Source organism: Salvelinus sp. IW2-2015, linkage group LG20 (assembly GCF_002910315.2).
Source record: "Salvelinus sp. IW2-2015 linkage group LG20, ASM291031v2, whole genome shotgun sequence".
Taxonomy (NCBI): domain Eukaryota; kingdom Metazoa; phylum Chordata; class Actinopteri; order Salmoniformes; family Salmonidae; genus Salvelinus; species Salvelinus sp. IW2-2015.
The window spans coordinates 12,249,742-12,265,667 of NC_036860.1; the positions used below are offsets into that span (position 1 = coordinate 12,249,742).

A 15,926-nucleotide genomic window follows, 5' to 3' on the forward strand; every position below is an offset into this window, starting at 1 on the left:
GGTTAGCACAGTAGAGAACGCTATAGCCACGAGGGCTGAGACGTGTTAGCTAGCTAGCAGATACCCGAAGGTGTGCTGTAGCTAGCTCAGTGCTTAGCTAGAGGGGTTGGTCTAGGATAGTGTTAATCCCTTAAGTTAGGTTACACCCGCGACCGCAAAGCCATGTGACTGGGTCGATGGTCTAGTAAGTGCCTGCGACTGAACACAGGTTAACTAGGTGAGGGGGAAAGCTACCAAAGCTACCATGTTGCAGGAAGAATTGTGTGTTCAGTTAGCCTGAGCCTAGCGGCGTGGGCTACTCGAGTCCCACTAGCTAGCTAGCTACAGTAGCTAGCCGGAGGTGACCGAGAGGTAGAAAGAGGGTTTCTTTCTACACAAGCAATACTTCCGTTTTGCAGGCAGAATTGCGAAGCTAGTTTGCTTTGCAGCGAGTTATCCAAGTTAGCTTGTAAAAAAGAGCACAACCAAGTGGTGGTCTCCAATAGAGGTGCCGGTTTCGGTTATAGGGCCAACTGTCCCAGAGTCACGGAAAGAGGACTGATAACGACCAGCAGGAGACAGGGATACAACTTATACTTTATTGCCACACCTAACAGACAGGCACACACAGCAAACAAGAAGAGGGGACTAGTTATTTATAGTGATTGTATGGTCAGTAATGCACATGGTCGGGATGTCCAGAGTGGAGGATTGTCCTTGTAGGAAGGGTCCAGTGGTGAGTTGTGTTGAMGTGGTGCAGAGTTCTTCTGACCTGTTGTCTCTCTGCACCCTTGTGTCCAACTAAAGCGCAGACAGTGTTGGAGGGCTGCCTTAATCGACATCCACGTCTTRGGTGCCCGGGGAACAGTGGGTTAACTGCCTTGCTCAGGGGCAGAATGACAGATTTTTACCTTGTCAGCTCTGGTAACATATCATACGTTTTGCAAATTCGTAACATATTGTACAAATTGAAATTCYTAATATATTGCACAAATTGCAATTCGTAACATATCATGTGAATTGTAATTCATAACATATCATACGAAATGGACGATGGACATCCASAAATCAATACAAACCATATGAAACATAATATATCATACTAAATGGAGTGTCTAGGATTTACGTACAGAATAACTTGAAATGCTCTCTGATCACTTTGGTCATGTGGAGAAAATCAAGAACCAGTCGCGTAGAGCTCTTCAATGAGGAAGCGAACATGGACAGTGAGCGGGAGAGTATCGCTTTTATACAGGGTAAAGTTTTGAGACTTTCGGAAACAAAATCTCACAGAATAAGTCATTGAATCAGATCTACATATACATGTAAGTCTTACTATACTGTAAAACATAAATATTAAACTAAGTCAAGTATGTTCTGGCAACTGTAAGAGCACTGAGTGTCCATGGCACCTCAAATAGCAGGAGGAGAACAATCAAGCTGAATGAAACTGTTACTATCATGTTTACATGAATACACTGTATTTTTGTTTAAGCAAAGACTTGAAATGGACTTAAAATGGACATGTCTGTCTTTTAGCAAGTGTCCTCCATTGGGTATCAAATACCGGTACCTCATGGCAGCATGACTCCAAGCAACGCACCTTACCCTCCTCAGAACAACTACGAGGTATGACATCTTGGCCGGTTGAATTTCAGGGTTACCATGTGAAATAGGTGGCTCGACATGAATATCATTTAAAAAATATATAAAAATAAGATCTCACCGGTGTCCTAGTAACTGAGTTTCTTGAGTCATTTAAAACATTCACGGTGTGTCCCAAGTGGCACCCTATTCCTGATTTAGTGCACTCCTTTTGACCAGGGCGTATGTAGTGAATCGGGTGTCATTTGGGATGCCAAGAAAGAGATTCTGCAATGATTAAATATTATGTACTACAATTTTGACTCACCCTGTAGGCTAAACCCAGTAATCAGTTTAAATTGTAGATACTGTAGCATGTATAATGTAGCTTWATTGTACACAGCAAAATCAATGGTATACATTTAACTTTGAAAGTCTGAAAGTGTAAAATGTACACTATTTTCAGTCAACATATGAGTCCSACTGAWCCATGTATATTCCCCCTCGAGKCGATACCACTACGGCCCTCAAGGAACTACACTGGACTTCGTGCAAACTGGAAATCACATATCCCGAGGCGACATTTATTGTAGCTGGGGACTTTAACAAAGCAAATATGAGGGAAACGCTATGGAAATTATATCAGCACATTTGAAATAACACGTTTGAAAGTGTTAAAGATTTAACTCTGTTGCAGTGTTCCCCATTTAACTCTGAACGTGTCAAAGTACAAAGTATCTATAACTGGGCTAAAATGTAGCCACGTGTGCACATTTGTTCATAACCTTTGCTAGTTAGTGAATTTTTAGCCCAGTTATAGATACTTTGTACAGTAGTCAGCAATGGGGAAGTGAATGCTTCCTAGAAGAGAACAAAACATGTGCATTTCAAGCCATCTTTGAAAAGCGAGTCTTAAAAGGGCAGTGTTGTATTTAGAGACAGGCTTGAATAAGCTAAGGAGACAATAGGCAGGGAGTAGAATATTTTGTCTGATTCTCTGTAATAATGGTATGGGGGGAAAAATGAATTTTATTTTGTAAAGTGGTTTCTTACATCAAACAACAACAAAATGTTCAGTCACCTCCTTGTCTGAAGGACAAATGGATAAACAGGTTCATGTCAAGCTCTGCATGTTTTTTTCAAAAGTCTTATGGAATGTAGACCTACACTGAACACCACACATTGGCTGCTACTGTAGGCTGAATGATAGAACAGCTATTTCCATGGTAAAATGTTATGGGATGCATTTTCTCCATTGTTCTTTATGTTAGGCCACTCTGGTAGCCTCCATTATGATCAAATAGCCACACTAGCCTACTTGACCACTGTTAGAACTGTAACTTAAAGCAGGTACAGCCTCAGTGTTCACAATAAACATGCGCCAGAACTTTCAGAAGTTCTGTGCAGCAGACCTGAAATTTGTCATTGCRGATTTYAGGGAGCATTGCTGGACATTGTACTTGCAAATATAGTTCAGATGTTGTACTTGTAGTTTCATCTGACTGGTAGCTTAGCAGGTAGAGTACGGGACTATAGAACNTTGCTGGACATTGTACTTGCAAATATAGTTCAGATGTTGTACTTGTAGTTTCATCTGACTGGTAGCTTAGCAGGTAGAGTACGGGACTATAGAACATTCAGGGACATGAGGGCATGAGGTCGAATTCTGGTAAAGGCACACTTTTTTTTAATGTGAAACCACACTTTCTGCAAATGTTTGTTTAAAAAAGTGTTTATTTAGTATACAGTAGTATAAGCTTCTGTCTTAAGCATCCTAAATAATGCCATAGATTCAGTTTTTTAAATGGTCAACTGGAAGGCAAAAAATGGAAGCATGATGTGAATCTGGTTTCCAACTGATTTGTAAGCTACTAAAGACAACCATTTACTGCTGCGCCACAGAGTTTTGCTGAAAATAGTGGGGGGAAAACATCTGTTCATCAAACGCTGCTATTTATTGTTGACCAGCAGATGTCACTAATGTGCATTGTGAACCGATAATGAATCTCTGAGTAATGAAGCGTTTTTCTGCACAATTTGGTGAAAGCCTTCAGAAATCCTAGATTTCCCATCACTATTAATTATTGGCCTAGTAAGTGGCCTAGATTTACCCTAATGCAGTGGTGTTAGGAAACTCTTGGTTTACAGGCCACATCAGGCCTGCAAGTTTCATTATACTGAATATGTGTAATTCCTATTGGAATCCAGCCAGAGTTAGGATATCCCCCAAAAAATTATTCACCCCCAACCTACATTCAGAATGACTGTCAGGATTAGGAAACCTGATTTTTTTTAAACACTACCTAAATAAATTAAACCAGAACAACCATTTTAGTAATGGTCTAATAAATCTAAGTAACTGATTGGATTAGTTCTGAAAAATGTATGTTATTTATCTTTGTGTAGCATAAGATTAATCAATCAATCAATCAATGTACATGCAAAAACACATATGAAAATTAATCCTAACAAAAACTTCCTGCAGTAGAGCATGCTTGGAAATATGATAATGATGGGTGTGGTTTTGATGGGACTATTTTACTCTCCACAGTGTAAAACAATAACTCTGGTTATTAACTCCAACACTGGGGGTTATTTTTACACCACTGGGGTGTTAATATCACTTACAGAGTGATTGTAAACACTACAAATGTTACACTGAAATCAACACTGGCCAATTTGCTCATTTATTATCATTTGATGCATCTCAAATGGCATCCTATTCCCTATACTGCAATATATTTTTGACCGTGCCGTATAGGGGATAGGGTGCAGGCTCTGGTCAAAAGTAGTGCACTATATAGAGGAGGGGGTGCAATTTGGGACATAACAATAGTCAAGGTCATATGATGTCCTGTGTTGTTTTCTCTACAGACTGGGAACTACCCGAAGGTTCCTGAGGGAGACGGTATGGATACAGGGTTTCAACAGAACCACCTGCCTCCTCAATACACTGCCTGAGAACGGGCCTGTGAATCAATGCTATTTTTCTTGCTGAAATCAGTTCTTATGTAGACCTATGTTTCCGATGCAAGCCAGGCAATGGTTAGCTGCCACCACATCACTGATCTGAATAATTTGACAGTTAAATACTGTTAGTGTATCGTAATGTTATATATGATCTTTTGGCTACTATATGGTTAACATTTTTATGTTTTTTCTGTCTCTCATAATTTTCTATAGAAAAATAGTAGCCTTCAGTTATCAACAAAAATCAACCACAGTGTATCCTTTGTCAATGTTTGTAAATGACATGGGCCTATAATGATGACATTTATTGCAAATACATATCACTGAATAAACTGGAAAAAAATGACAAAAAAAATCGAGTTTGGAGTCACTTTTGTCTTCTGTAGGGTACAATGTAAGTAATGACAAAGTAGAAAGTAAATACATTTATATTTCTCGGAAGAGTGGTTGAAGGGTCTGAAAACAATCTTGATAAGGAGGGAGCGTTGGATGTTTGCATTGGGCATTAAATCCTTTCTGTATTGAGTTTGTGCAATATTAAGCCTGGAGCCGAGGCTAGTTCAATAGGTCTATTGGATAAATCTATTTAAATTCAATCACTTTTTGACAGCACTTTTTGATTTGAAAGAAAGCTTCCATACATTGTAAGAAGTGCTCAGAAAGTGACTTTTTGGACCTGAATGCCAAAACATTCAAGAGATAAAGGTGCTCAAAGTTGATCCATTTTGCATACCCCACCATACCATGAGAAATGCATGTCTTCATCACTGGAAAAGTTAAATGTTTGAGATTGATATAATTTAAAATCTTGTTAACAGGGTTATCAAACAAAAAAAATCCCAATTATGTATAAAAAAAAAATGTTATCCTCAATTATCTAAAAAGGCATAAACTCAGATAGGTTTTTCACATACTGTTTGTTGTGGCTTAGACCCGATTTGACATCATCTAAGATTTTTGTGTTGTGCACGCCATCAGTTGAGACACATCCGACTCTTGAATACAGGGTGGGTGTCATGTTTTGGCTGATCAATGTATACTAAATGGGAATAACGTAGACATTTCAACTTTCAAATGGTACCACAAAGATTGTTGGAGGTCTACACATCAGAGCATGTTGACTTGAATGGYAATYTKTGTTTTAAATTATACTGTCAATCCTCCATAGACAAGCTATTGAAATCATAGAAATATAGATATTAGAATAGACATGACCATTTAAGTTGACATTCGATGGTGYGTGYACCGGCAGTCATCTTTGTAGTAGTTACCCAAACMTAAAATGTKAATTAAAATTCAATTTCAATGGTGTACCAGCTAGGTCTATTCTATGGATTATATTTCTATGATTGAAATGACACCAACCCTGTATTAAGGATCATGGTGTGTCCCAACCAATAGCGGGCATAATACAAAAACCTCTGATTTTTTTTAAAGCAAACAAAGCTACTGTACAACATATGCGAATATTAATCAAATCGGAGTTTACAAGTTTTTAGATAATTTACCTTAAAGATGCATTATGCAGAAATCGCTCCGCCATGTCCTGGTTGCGAAAAATTCTAATAGTTTGCCTAATTTCACTTTATGTGACGAAACAAGCAAATATAGTGTATAGAATCATTGTACCATGTAAACCGCTGTGAAATATATTTTCCATAGACAAAAATAATGTACTTTCAGCTGACTGAAGCTGATGTACAAAAGACGCAAAAATGAAACTTGAGAATGGAAGCATAGAATAGTCCACATAGAACAGATCTACCAGTTCTTAGATTTGCTTTCAATGAGAATGACAGATCTATAACACACATTTCTATGTGAATTTGGTCCAGTTACCCAAAATGTTACATATTGCAGCTTTAAAGGTTTAAAATATTATTTTTTTCAAGAAATAATTAAATAGTTTGACAACACTGTTTGTAAGCTTTTAAATTATATCAAACTCAAACTCCAGTAATAACGACATTGATGTCTCATGGTATGGTGGGGTATGCAAAATGGCTCAATTTTGAGCACCATTATCTCATGAATGTTATGGCATTCAGGACCACTTATTCCATGGGAAAACATGTATGGAAAGTTGTGTTTAAATCAAAYGGGATGCTGTCAAAAGGTGATTGCAGTAGGGTAAATRCCTRTGAATTCAWACAAGGCAACAATAAACATGTCGTCCCCCATGAATGATGCGTTCTCCCTTGGGCCAATTGAGATATTGCGTGTGACTAACAAATGTCAGTTATCGTGTGTGACCACAGATTATGCATAATATTGACCAGATACTCAAGTGACCACCCTAACAATGAAAATAAACGTCTTCAAAATGGATAACACTAAAATTAAAGAGTACACTTTCTATGCAAAATATTCTCCCGAATCGATTTTGTATGATTATCTACTCTATTTTCCTGATTAAATTCAATAGATGAGCCTATCTGATCATCATAATTATTACTGCCAGATAAATATTTCAGAATCTTCTAAAAGAGCAAAAAGATGGCGCTTTAATGTTTCCTTTCTACAAAATCCTACTTTCTGTGAACGATTTGAAACTGAATTGAATGAATTTATAATGATGAACAAAAATTCAGTCGATGATCCTTGCATTTTATGGGATGCCATTAAAGGTTATATTTAAAACAATCAGTGGCGACCCGTAATTCAGGGCAGATGGGACCTGTTTTGAGCCCCACATTTTTTGCAATTTCTTTTTAGAAAAAAAGAAAATAAATATATATATACAGTTGAAGTCGGAAGTTTACATACACCTTAGCCAAATACATTTAAACTCAGTTTTTCACAATTCCTGACATTTAATCCTAGTAAAAATTCCCTGTATTAGGTCAGTTAGGATCACCACTTTATTTTAAGAATGTGAAATGTCAGAATAATAGTAGAGAGAATWATTTATTTCAGCTTTTATTTCTTTCATCACATTCCCAGTGGGTCAGAAGTTTACATACAGTCAATTAGTATTTGGTAGCATTGCCTTTCAATTGTTTAACTTGGGTCAAACATTTCAGGTAGCCTCCCGCAAGCTTCCCACAATAAGTTGGGTTGGTGTAACTGAGTCAGGTTTGTAGGCCTCCTTGCTCGCACACACTTTTTCAGTTCTACCTACAAATTGTCTATAGGATTGAGATCAGAGCTTTGTGATGGCCACTGCAATACCTTGACTTTGTTGTCCTTAAGCCATTTTGCCACAACTTTGGAAGTGTGCTTGTGGTCATTGTCCATTTGCGACCTAGTTTTAACTTCCTGACTGATGTCTTGAGATGTTGCCTCAATATATCCACATAATTTTACTCCCTCAGGATGCCATCTATTTTGTGAAGTGCACTAGTCCCTCCTGCAGCAAGCACCCCCACAACATGATGCTGCCACCCCCGTGCTTCACAGTTGGGATGGTGTTCTTCGGCTTGCAAGCCTCCCCCTTTTTCCTCCAAACATAACGATGGTCATTATGGCCAAACAGTTCTATTTTTGTTTCATCAGACCAGAGGATATTTCTCCAAAAAGTACCATCTTTGTCCCCATGTGCAGTTGCAAACCGTAGTCTGGCTATTTTATGGCGGTTTTGGAGCAGTGACTTCTTCCTTGCTAAGCGGACATTCAGGTTATGTCGATATAGGACTAGTTTTACTGTGGATATAGATAATTTTCTACCTGTTTCCTCCAGCATCTTCACACGGTCCTTTGCTGTTGTTCTGGGATTGATTTGCACTTTTTGCACCAACGTACGTTCATCTCTAGGAGACAGAATGCGTCTCCTTCCTGAGCGCTATGAAGGCTGCGTCGTTCCATGGTGTTTATACTTGCGTACAATTGTTTGTACAGATGAACGTGGTACCTTCAGGCATTTGGAAATTGCTCCCAATGATTAACAAGACTTGTGGAGGTCTACAATTTGTTTTCTGAGGTCTTGGCTGATTTCTTTTGATTTTGCCATGATGTCAAGCAAAGAGGCACTGAGTTGGAAGGAAGGCCTTAAATACATCCACAGGTACACCTCCAATTGACTCAAATGATGTCAATTAGCATATCAGAAGCTTCTAAAGCCATGACATACTTTTCTGGAATTTTCTAAGTTGTTTAAAGGCACAGTCAACTTAGTTTATGTAAACTTCTGACCCACTGGAATTGTGATACAGTGAATTTTAAGTGAAATAATCTGTCTGTAAACAATTGTTGGAAAAATTACCTGTGTCATGCGTAAAGTAGATGTCCTAACCGACTTGCCAAAACTATAGTTTGTTAAAAATACATTTGTGGAGTGGTTGAAAAACAAGTTTATATTATATATATTTTTTAAATAGGGGGGGGGGGGCTTGCCTGTTTTGCATGTTATTTTGCCATTAATATGTGTCACATATCACTTTGCGATCAATGTAAAAAATATATATATATCATTGAGTTAATAAATCTGCATACAAACAGGTGTGTATGGTTTGTATGAGATGGTTTGAGATGGTTTGTGAGATGGTTTGTAGTGAGCCAATTTGACTATAGATTATTGACAAGTTGCCTTTCAGAGTAGAAGGTCGGATAAGAAATGTGTCGAACTGTGTTTCACCAGGAAGGGTGGGGAATCCTGGATCTATGCTGTGGACATAACTCCGGACTTGTAAGAAGCTAAAGCAATGATGTCTGGGGAGACCAAATTTAGCTGAGAATTGTTCAAACGTACTAAATGTATTGTTAATATACAGATCCCTGAATCTTTTAATACCGAGACTAGACCATGTTGAGAAAGCACCGTCAACCATAGATGGGGGAAAAGCTGGGTTTGAGGCTACCGGAGCCAAATAAGAGGTTGTCTGAAACCCAAAGTGGCGCCTAAATTGATTCCAGATCTTCAATGTTGTTTTGACACATATTTTTGGGGTGAAGGAGGCGTGAGAGTCTGTAACGGAGGAGTGAGTGAGGGAAGACAATGATGTCGGTATAGATGAGGCGGCCTCCATCTCTAGCCAAATTGGGGGTGGGAATATCTCTACTCTGAAACCAGTACTGAATGATCCTAAGGTTAGCGGCCCAATAATAGAATCTGAAATCCGGTAGAGCTAGACCACTGTCTAGTTTGGGCCTCTGCAAAAGCTGTTTTTGTATCCTGGGGGCTTTTTGTCTCATATAAAAGGGTATTATTACGCCGTCGATCTTTCTGAAAAATGTATTGGGAAGAAAAATTGGAAGGCACTGAGAGATACTGTATAAGAATTTAGGGAGAGTATTCATTTTAATAGAATTAATTATTGCGACTAAGGAGAGGTGTAGCAAAGACCAGAGTTCCAAATCGTCCTAGGTACGGGTTAAAAGAGGTGAAAAGGTTTTCAAATCTGATTGTAACATGTACCCCAAAATAAATCAAAATATTGTGAGCAATTTTAAATGGCAAGTTATGTAAAGGGGAATTTTTTGCGGCCATATTAAGCGGCATCAATTCGCTTTTACTGAGATTCAGTTTATACCCTGATAAGTGACCAAAGGATGCGAAGGTGGCAAGGGCAGCAGGAACAGAGACAGAATGATTGGATGTGTATAATAATAAATCTGCATATAAAGACAGTTTGTGTTCGTGTCCGTATCTGACTATACCTTTGATGGGGGCTTGGAGCGAAGTGCTATTGCAAGTGGTTCTATGTCAAGCGCAAACAGTAAGAGACTTAAAGGGAAACCCTGGCGTGTCGATCGTTGCAAAGGGAAGCAATCTGACTGAGTGTTATTAGTCCTGACAGAGGCTTGAGGGGATGAGTACAGAAGTCTTATCCAAGTCATGAAGTTGGAGCCAAAGCCAAATTTATTTAGAGTGTAAAAGGTATTTCCATTCCACCATAATCTATAATCTCATTTGTAGGTAGAACTGAAAAAGCGTGTGCGAGCAAGGAGGCCTACAAACCTGACTCAGTTACACCAGCTCTGTCAAGAGGAATGGGCCAATATTCACCCAACTTATTGTGGGAAGCTTGTGGGAGGCTACCTGAAATGTTTGACCCAAGTTAAACAATTGAAAGGCAATGCTACCAAATACTAATTGACTGTATGTAAACTTCTGACCCACTGGGAATGTGATGAAAGAAATAAAAGCTGAAATAAATAATTCTCTCTACTATTATTCTGACATTTCACATTCTTAAATTAAAGTGGTGATCCTAACTGACCTAATACAGGGAATTTTTACTAGGATTAAATGTCAGGAATTGTGAAAAACTGAGTTTAAATGTATTTGGCTAAGGTGTATGTAAACTTCCGACTTCAACTGTATATATATTTTAAAAAAATCTAAAAAGAAATTGCAAAAAATGTGTATATATATATATATATWTTTTTTTTTTCTTTTCTAAAAATAAATTGCAAAAAATGTGGGGTTCTGCCCTGAATTACGGGTCGCTACTGATTGTTTTAAATATAACCTTTAATGGCATCCCATAAAATGCAAGGATCATCGACTGAATTTTTGTTCATCATTATAAATTCATTCAATTCAATTTCAAATTGTTCACAGAAAGTAGGATTTTGTAGAAAGGAAACATTAAAGCGCCATCTTCTTGCTCTTTTAGAAGATTCTGAAATATTTATCTGGCAGTAATAATTATGATGATCAGATAGGCTCATGTATTGAATTTAATCAGGAAAATAGAGTAGATAACCATACAAAATCGATTCGGGAGAATATGTTGTGCCTGTTTGGATAGAAAGTGTACTCTTTAATTTTAGGGTTATCCATTTTTGAAGACGTTTATTTTCATTGTTAGGGTGGTCACTTGAGTATCTGGTCAATATTATGCATAATCTGTGGTCACACACGATAACTGACATTTGTTAGTCACACGCAATATCTCAATTGGCCCAAGGGAGAACGCATCATTCATGGGGGACGACATGTTTATTGTTGCCTTGTWTGAATTCAYYGGYATTTACCCTACTGCAATCACCTTTTGACAGCATCCCRTTTGATTTAAACACAACTTTCCATACATGTTTTCCCATGGAATAAGTGGTCCTGAATGCCATAACATTCATGAGATAATGGTGCTCAAAATTGAGCCATTTTGCATACCCCACCATACCATGAGACATCAATGTCGTTATTACTGGAGTTTGAGTTTGATATAATTTAAAAGCTTACAAACAGTGTTGTCAAACTATTTAATTATTTCTTGAAAAAAATAATATTTTAAACCTTTAAAGCTGCAATATGTAACATTTTGGGTAACTGGACCAAATTCACATAGAAATGTGTGTTATAGATCTGTCATTCTCATTGAAAGCAAATCTAAGAACTGGTAGATCTGTTCTATGTGGACTATTCTATGCTTCCATTCTCAAGTTTCATTTTTGCGTCTTTTGTACATCAGCTTCAGTCAGCTGAAAGTACATTATTTTTGTCTATGGAAAATATATTTCACAGCGGTTTACATGGTACAATGATTCTATACACTATATTTGCTTGTTTCGTCACATAAAGTGAAATTAGGCAAACTATTAGAATTTTAGTAACCAGGACATGGCGGAACGATTTCTGCATAATGCATCTTTAAGGTAAATTATCTAAAAACTTGTAAACTCCGATTTGATTAATATTCGCATATGTTGTACAGTAGCTTTGTTTGCTTTAAAAAAAATCAGAGGTTTTTGTATTATGCCCGCTATTGGTTGGGACACCCCATGATCCTTAAGACAGGGTTGGTGTCATTTCAATCATAGAAATATAATCCATAGAATAGACCTAGCTGGTACACCATTGAAATTGAATTTTAATTMACATTTTAKGTTTGGGTAACTACTACAAAGATGACTGCCGGTRCACRCACCATCGAATGTCAACTTAAATGGTCATGTCTATTCTAATATCTATATTTCTATGATTTCAATAGCTTGTCTATGGAGGATTGACAGTATAATTTAAAACATACATTTCCATTCAAGTCAACATGCTCTGATGTGTAGACCTCCAACAATCTTTGTGGTACCATTTGAAAGTTGAAATGTCTACGTTATTCCCATTTAGTATACATTGATCAGCCAAAACATGACACCCACCCTGTATTCAAGAGTCGGATGTGTCTCAACTGATGGCGTGCACAACACAAAAATCTTAGATGATGTCAAATCGGGTCTAAGCCACAACAAACAGTATGTGAAAAACGTATCTGAATTTATGCCTTTTTAGATAATTGAGGATAACATTTCTTTTTTACATAATTGGGATTTTTTTTGTTTGATAACCCTGTTAACAAGATTTTAAATGATATCAATCTCAAACATTTAACTTTTCCAGTGATGAAGACATGCATTTCTCATGGTATGGTGGGGTATGCAAAATGGATCAACTTTGAGCACCTTTATCTCTTGAATGTTTTGGCATTCAGGTCCAAAAAGTAGCTTTCTGAGCACTTCTTACAATGTATGGAAGCTTTCGTTCAAATCAAAAAGTGTTGTCAAAAAGTGATTGAATTTAAATAGATTTACCCAATAGGCGTATTGCACTAGCCTCGGCTCCAGGCTTAATATTGCACAAACTCAATACAGAAAGGATTTAATGCCCAATGCAAACATCCAACGCTCCCTCCTTATCAAGATGTTTTCAGACCCTTCAACCACTCTTCCGAAAATATKAATGTATTTACTTTCTTACTTTGTCATTACTTACATTGTACCCTACAGAAGACAAAAGTGACTCCAAACTCGATTTTTTTTGTCATTTTTTTCCAGTTTATTCAGTGATATGTATTTGCAATAAATGTCATCATTATAGGCCCATGTCATTTACAAACATTGACAAAGGATACACTGTGGTTGATTTTTGTTGATAAKTGAAGGCTACTATTTTTCTATAGAAAATTATGAGAGACAGAAAAAACATAAAAATYTTAACCATATAGTAGCCAAAAMATCATARATAACATTACYATACACTAACAGTATTTAACTGTCAAATTATTCAGATCAGTGATGTGGTGCWGCTAACCATTGCCTGGCTTGCATCGGAAACATAGGTCTACATAAGAACATGATTTCAGCAAGAAAAATAGCAWTGGATTCACAGGCCCGTTTCTCAGGCAGTGTATTGAMGAGGCASGTGGTTCTGTTGAAACCCTGTATCCATACCGTCTCCCTCAGGAKCCTTCGGGTAGTTCCCAGTCTGTAGAGAAAACAACACAGGACATCATATGACCTTGACTATTGTTATGTCCCAAATTGCACCCCCTCCTCTATATAGTGCACAACTTTTGACCAGAGCCTGCACCCTATCCCCTATACTGCACTGGTCAAAAGTATAGTGCAGTATAGGGAATAGGATGCCATTTGAGATGCATCAAATGATAGACATAATACACAGCAAATTGGCCAGTGTTGATTTGTCAGTGTAACATTTGTAGTGTTTACAATCACTCTGTAAGAGTGATATTAACACTCAGTGGTGTAAAATAACCCCCAGTGTTGGAGTTAATAACCAGAGTTATTGTTTTACACTGTGGAGAGTAAAATAGTCCCATCAAAACCACACCCATCATTATCATATTTCCAAGCATGCTCTACTGCAGGAAGTTTTTTTTTTGATTAATTTTCATATGTGTTTTTGCATGTACATTGATTGATTGATTAATCTTATGCTACACAAAGATAAATAACATAAATTTTTATGAACTAATCCAATCAGTTACTTAGATTTATTGGACCATTACTGAAATGGTTGTTCTGGTTTAATTTATTTAGGTAGTGATTTTTTAAAATCAGGTTTCCTAATCCTGACAGTCATTCTGAATGTAGGTTGAGGGTGAATAAAAAAATGTGGATATCCTAACTCTGGCTGGATTCCAATAGGAATTACACATAATCAGTATAATGCGACTTGCAGGCCTGATGTGGCCTGTATAAACCAGGAGTTTCCTAACACCACTGCATTAGGGTAAATATAGGCCACTTACTAGGCCAATAATTAATAATAATCAAGGATTTCTGAAGGCTTTCACCAAATTGTGCAGAAAAACGGTTCATTACTCAGAGATTCATTATCGGTTCACAATGCACTTTAGTGACATCTGCTGGTCAACAATAAATAGCAGCATTTACTGCTGCGCCACAGATGTTTTCCCCCCACTATTTCCAGCAAAACTCTGTGGCGCAGCAGTAKATGGTTGGCTTTAGTAGCTTACAAATCAGTTGGAAACCAGATTGACATCATGCTTCCATTTTTTGCCTTACAGTTGATCATTTAAAAAAAACAGAATCTATGGCATTATTTAGGATGCTTAAGACAGAAGCTTATACTACTGTATACTAAATAAACACTTTTTTTAACAAAAATTTGCAGAAAGTGTGGTTTCACATTTTTTAAAAAGTGTGCCTTTAAAAGAATTCGAAGAATTTGAATTCGAATTCATGTCCCTGAAAGTTCTATAGTCCCGTACTCTACCTGCTAAGCTACCAGTCAGATGAAACTACAAGTACAACATCTGAACTATATTTGCAAGTACAATGTCCAGCAATGCTCCCTCAAATCGGCAATGACAAATTTCAGGTCTGCTGCACAGAACTTCTGAAAGTTCTGGCGCATGTTTATTGTGAACACTGAGGCTGTACCTGCTTTAAGTTACAGTTCTAACAGTGGTCAAGTAGGCTAGTGTGGCTATTTGATCATAATGGAGGCTACCAGAGTGGCCTAACATAAAGAACAATGGAGAAAATGCAWCCCATAACATTTTACCATGGAAATAGCTGTTCTATCATTCAGCTTATAGTAGCAGCCAATGTGTGGTGTTCAGTGTAGGTCTACATTCCATAAGACTTTTGAAAAAAACATGCAGAGCTTGACATGAACCTGTTTATCCATTTGTCCTTCAGACAAGGAGGTGACTGAACATTTTGTTGTTGTTTGATGCAAGAAACCACTTTACAAAATAAAATTCATTTTTTTCCCCCCATACCATTATTACAGAGAATCAGACAAAATATTCTACTCCCTGCCTATTGTCTCCTTAGCTTATTCAAGCCTGTCTCTAAATACAACACTGCCCCTTTAAGACTCGCTTTTCAAAGATGGCTTGAAATGCACATGTTTTGTTCTCTTCTAGGAAGCATTCACTTTCAAAACAGATGCAGCTACAGTCCAGTTCAAAGTGTGTGGCACAGATCCATATATGGCAATGGTTTATTTGGTATAGCCCTATTGCAGCTCTGGTTGGTTATGTCACACTGGTGTAGAGTACAGGCCTGAGTTGTGCCTGTCAATAGTTTACCACAGTATGAGTCATAATACCCATAAGACCTAGAGGTCAAACAGGGAAATGGTTCCAATTGTTTTTCCACCATTCGTTTTTCACATAGGGGATTTTAGAAAGACTTCAAATAAGATCTGTGTTTCGTGTAGACTTACCATGGCGTGACATTTT

The 15,926-nt window shown here is 37.5% G+C and overlaps 1 long non-coding RNA gene across 1 annotated transcript in view; it reads left to right on the forward strand.

Annotated features, from left to right (window-relative positions):
• Positions 1-1,111: 1,111 nt before the first annotated feature.
• LOC111982162 (uncharacterized) overlaps positions 1,112-15,926 on the forward strand; it is a 21,510-nt gene continuing 6,695 nt past the window's right edge. The window contains exons 1-2 of the long non-coding RNA XR_002879673.3: positions 1,112-1,304; positions 1,519-1,608. This is a non-coding gene — a long non-coding RNA (uncharacterized lncRNA). The remainder of the gene's footprint in view (positions 1,305-1,518; positions 1,609-15,926) is intronic.